Consider the following 6,083-nt stretch of genomic DNA (forward strand, 5'->3'; position numbering starts at 1 on the left):
TTCCGTACGCATCCCTTTTCAGGGTTGTGGGGCCCACCAAGCAAGGGGGGGTCATCCAATGACCTTGAGGGACACCATGGCAATGATGTGTATTCAGCCATGGTGTGCGCAAGAGCCACTAACGAATCTTCATGGGCCAAGTACTTATGGCCCATGGTCGTAGCACATCAAACATCCAAACATCACATGTAAAGGAGGAATTGATCCAATCAATTAACTGCTGTAAAGCCCATTGAATAGCCCATTTAAAATCTAAGTCATTAACAATTAATGTCTACTAGGTGTACGGGCTGAATCGCAGATAGCAGTTCGGCCCATATAGCTTATCTCACAGTAATGGGCTTTTTGCAGTTTTAACCCTTTAAAACTGGGCTTTACAGGTGGGCCGAATTAATCCCTGTAATTGAACATCAGATTTGGAACAGCAAGTGTGAGAAATACGGACTGAAAAATAATCCCTATCGAACCCTAGATTCGGTGCAAACAGTTTTGGTCCAATCTAGTCCGAGAGGATCCAAAGAATGCACCAAGATCTGTTCCTGCTAAAGATGACACAGCTGTGGATGGAACAGAACCCGCAGGGTGCGTCCTACACACTGGATCCTTCACAAGTATCCTCTGGAAACACTAAACACTGAATCTATTTCAGTCTTTCTTGCAAGACTGATGTCAAAAACAGATTTCTTGACTTTCTTTTCTGCAAAGATCTAATCTTGCAAAGGAGATGGCGGCGGCAGGAGGAGAACTCTAAAGGCGAAAAGGCTGAACTGCCTTTTTTTTTTTTCTTTTTCTGGAGTATGAGATCTGATCTCAATTCACAGGAACCTTTCTTGCGATTTTTCTTGATTCGAAATCTGTTGTGTTTCTCTCTTTCTTGGTTAGGGTTTCTCCTCCTTTCTTCTTGATTAAGAAACCTCCTAATTAGGAGTTATCCCAATCCAAATCAGTATTTGGATAGGGGATAATCTTAATCCTATCTGCAGATAAAGTTAGCTTACTCCTGATCTTATCAGGAGGTTACCAGATTCAAATCTAACTTGAATTTGGTCTCCAAGAGTGGATAAGGCTAAAGGCCCAATCCTTTTACTAACATTAATCTCAGATTCGCCCCAAGGAGGGGTGATCATATCAGCCCACCTCGAAATGGGCTTCTGGCCCATTAAGTGTTCAGTGTCTAATTACTTTCCAATCTGCTGCCCAGTTGGGCTTCTTTGTATGGCGTGGGACCCAAGCATTGATCTACACACCAGCCACATGGGTTCGGCCCAACCTTTAATACAAGGCCCAGCCGAATTCACTGAAAAACTCAATGAACCCCTTGAGTCCATCATATGGACCCTATGGGCCCAACACTTACATTAAGTGGTCCCTGAGCCAAGCCATCTTATAAAAACCCAAGGACTGTGGGCAGGTGCAAGATTAGCCCATCAGTTATTATCCTAAATGGTCTTACACTTAACCTCTCAGCCCTTAATGATCAAGCACTACCCGACAAGAGAGGACCTCTCCCTCAGCTGCAAGGAATAGTGCCGCACTCTCCTCTCACATGGATCCCAGGAATTAAAACCATTTGCAAACATTTTGAAACCGTACATATAAATATAAATATATTAATTTTGCAAAAGAAAATTCCAACGATTGAAATCAACTACCGGCAGTTTGGTTTCCATCAGAGAGAGTGCATTCCCGATCATTACCCTTTGTCTGGCAGTTTGGTTTCCATTAGAAACCATAATATATATACTTTTATATCTCATATAAAATATACTTTGCAAAACAAATCTCAACGATGGAAATTGACTGCTGGCAGTCTTGGTTTCCATCAGTGAGAGTGCATCCCCGATCATTACCTTTGTCCGACAAAGGGGCTGATCCTATCACTATGATCACCCACTCAGATGAATTCTCAAACTGTCCCAACATACCCAGGTTTTGACCCCGCTAAGGATCTCACTTATTGGTACATCAAAGACAGCCCAATCCGACACCTAGTGCAAGATCATATTCGAGTCTAGGGGTCGGGTGTAACTTTCTAGTTTTGCCCATTAATCTCCAAGGTCCAGGGCAATACTTGAAATCTGGTCCAGTTCAAAGATTCAATTAATCCTACACTGTATGCGCCTAGTGTCTCACCCTGGTAGCTGAGACAGGCCACCCCAACTGATTTGGTGGCACAACAGGGTCAGCCTTATCAGGACAGGTCTCCCCAGACCGACCCACTGGCTGTGAACATTCTAAACTAACACGAGTCTCATTAAGTGTCCAGTTTAAGGGTATTACACAAAAACATACCAAGGGAACAGGAATCAAATATGCACTTTTATTCATTTACAATAAACTCATAAAATACATCATTCCGATTGAAGCTAAGGGCATTCGAAACTGTTCAACAGCTCCGACTTGCACTTAGGTCCAATCAGGTACAAGCCGGAGTCCCATGATTTCCACGTGTTTCTCAAACACTTTCTGTGATAGTGGCTTTGTCAATGGGTCTACTACATGTTCTGCTGATGCTACCTTCTGAATCAGGACGTCCCCTCTTCCAACAATCTCTCGCAGTACATGGTACTTCCTTTCGATGTGCTTCGACTTTGAGTGGGCTCGTGGCTCCTTAGCCTGAGCAATGGCTCCATTGTTGCCACACAACAACGGGATGGGTAATGTACTGGACGGAACTACTCCCAACTCGTGAACGAACTTCTTCATCCACACGGCTTCTTTGGCAGCCTCACTTGCGACAATGTACTCGGTCTCGGTCGTGGAGTCTGCAGTGGACCCCTGTTTGCTGCTTTTCCAGCAAATAGCACACGATCCTATCGTGAAAACATATCCAGATGTAGACTTTCTATCATTTGGATCCGACTAGAAATTGACATCTATATACCCTTGGATCTGTAGTGAGCTACCATCGAGTACTACACAAAACTCTTTTGTCCTTCGAAGGTACTTAAGTATGTTTTTCACAACTGTCCAGTGCTCCTGCCCTGGGTTGGCCTGGAATTTGCTTACCACACTTACTGCCTGAGCAATGTCAGGACGAGTGCACAGCATGGCATACATGATGCACCCTACAACAGAGGCATAGGGAACGTCTTTCATGCCATCAATCTCCCCAGAAGTCTTGGGAGACATCTTTTGGTGAGAGTGACTCCATGCCTAAAAGGAACATTTTCTTTCTTGGAGTTTTCCATGCTGTATCTTTTGACTATTTTGTCAATGTAAGTAGATTGGGATAATCCTATTATCCGCTTTGATCTATCTCTATAGAGTTGAAGACCCAGTATATAGGAGGCTTCTCCAAGAACATTCATGGGGAATTGCTGTAAGAGCCATACTTTCACCACTGTACTTCCTGTAAACACAGGGTTCATCCGGATTCTGCTTGAAGTCAAACGATTTGACAACAGAGTCAAAACGGATGTTCCAACTTCTAGAAGCTTGCTTAAGTCCATAAATGGATCTATTAAGTTTACATACCATGTTTTCCTGACTGCAACAATAAAGCCTTGCGGCTGCTGCATATAGATATCTTCAGTAAGATCTCCATTCAGGAATGCAGTTTTGACATCCATCTTCCAAATCTCATAATCATGGTATGCTGCTACAGCTAACAGGATCCTAATGGATATAAGCATGGCCACAGGCGAAAAGGTTTCCTCATAATTGATGCCCTCTTTCTGAGTGTACCCTTTCTCCACCAGACGAGCTTTGAAGGTCTCAACCCTACCATTGGGGCCCTTCTTCCTCTTGTAAATCCATTTGCAACCGATTGCTTTTACCATGGAGGGCAGATCTACCAGAGTCTAGACTCCACTGGTCTCCATTGAGTCAATCTCTGCTCTCATGGCCTCCACCCACTTCTGGGAATCTATGTCCAACATAGCTTCCACGTAAGTCACGAGATCCTCCTCACTAGTCAAGGTTTCCATCTGGTAAATATCCTGGTCATAACCATAACGGACTAGTGGCCTAGATACCCAAGTGGATCTTCTACGTTGGTCACTACCTAGAACTTGTAGAACATCTCCCACTACTCCTGAGCTCTCCTCATCAAGAACTATTTCTTGACGATGGGTGTCCAGGATGTAATCGGTTTCCAGGAATTGTGCATTTCGGCTGTAGAACACTTTCTGCTCACTTGGGTCATAGAATAGGTAACCCACAGAGCCTTTTGGGTAGCCTACAAATAGGCAACGACTGGTCTTAGATTCCAACTTGTCTGCACTTGTTCTTTTAACATGTACTGGATAACCCCAAATCTTCAAGTGTCTGACACTTGGTTTCTTTCCGATCCAATGTTCTTATGGAGTGTTCGGAACCAATTTGGTTGGAACCCGATTCAGCACGTAAATCACAGTCTCTAATGCACAACCCCAAAAGGATGTGGGTAACTTTGAGTGTTTGAGAAGTGACCGGACCATTTCCAATAAGGTCCTTTTCCTCCTCTCTGAAACACTGTTAAGTTGTGGTGTAGCAGGAGGAGCTAACTGTGATACTATCCCATTGTCCTTTAAGTAGTCTCTGAATTCGTCAGAGAGATACTCGCCACCTCGATCTGATTGAAGGGCTTTAATTTCTCTCCCTAACTGTTTCTCGACCTCTTGTCTGAACTCTTTGAACTTTTCAAAGGATTCAGACTTGTGTCTCATTAGGTACACATAACCATATCGTGAAAAATCATCGATGAAGGTGATTAAATACACGTGCTGATTCCATGTCTTAGCGCTCAGGGGACCACACACATCAGTATGTATAAGGTCAAGTGTGCCTGTACATCTTTCAGGCTTACCGTTAAATGGCCGTTTTGTCATCTTGCCTTGTAGGCAGGGTTCACAAGTGGGAAGATCTTCTATAGTTAGAAAATCCAAAGGACCATCCTTTACCAATCTTGTGATTCGGTCAACACCGATGTGGCCAAGTCGGTAATGCCACAGGCACGTGGGATTAACTGTATCACGGACTCTCTTCTTGGGGATTTCAACCGACGTAGTTTCGGTTATGTTAATTTCTAGAGAAGGATGTACAACATAGAGACCGTTCTCCAGTTCCCCGTATGCAATGAATCTGTTATTTCTTTTAATAGTAATCGTATTACTAAAGAAGACAGAATAACCATCTACACACAGTTTTGAGACAGAAATCAAATTTCTTCTTAAGTTTTGTACATAAAGACAATCTTTCAGTACAATAGTTCATTCTCTAAAAAGTAATTCTACAGTTCTTATGGCCGAGGCTACAACAGTTGCAGTAGTCCCCAAGTAGAGCATGACTTCTCCTTTACTCAGCCTTCTGCTTACCTTGAACCCCTGCAGTGAGTTACACGCATGAGTTGAAGCCTCGGAGTCAATACACTAGGACGCAGAACCTACCAATAAGTTCGTTTCTATAATACAAATTTCGAGATTACCTGTCGAGTAGAACGATTCTACTCTTCGTACATTATCTTCAGACTCTCCAATGCGTCCTTAGAAAGTTCGATCTGATCGAATTGCCTCTGCATTGGGTTGTCCAAGGAGGCAATGATATAGCAGCGGGCAACAGAGTTTTTCTCCTCCCATTCTTGGTATTCTCTTCTCCGGGCTTCGGAAGCCCTATCTCCCAGACGATCCAGGGCAGGATTCTTGGCTACCTTGTCCAATTTCTTAGAGGTTAAGACCAGCATAAGGTTCCTATACTAGTCGGCATAGTTTGGGCCCTTCAGCTTGTTGTCATCAAGCAGCTTTGCAAATTGTTCATTTTTCATTTTCTGATAAAAGAGCAAACATCAGTCTACAACCTAATTTGATTCATGTTCATTATATAGATATGGATTTTAATCTACGCTCCATTCCCATTTATTCATCTCTGAGATTTCCCTCCTTTCTCAGTGACGGAGACTACGAGTTGTCTCTGGAAATGTGGGAAATCACATAGGGTGCATGGAGCCAACTGTTTCAGCTGCAAAACCCCACCACCTTTCTGTGAAGGATCATATCCACTCATCATGTGAGTTTTCCCTTTGGCCTCTATCAGACAAGGTTTAGAGTCATTTTTAGGTAAACCTTTCTGTCCAGTGAGTGCTCACCCATCATATTCGTGAAGAC

The sequence above is a fragment of the Nelumbo nucifera genome, chromosome 1 (genome assembly GCF_055504915.1).
Source record: "Nelumbo nucifera cultivar China Antique chromosome 1, China Antique-T2T, whole genome shotgun sequence".
NCBI classification, from domain to species: Eukaryota; Viridiplantae; Streptophyta; class Magnoliopsida; order Proteales; family Nelumbonaceae; genus Nelumbo; species Nelumbo nucifera.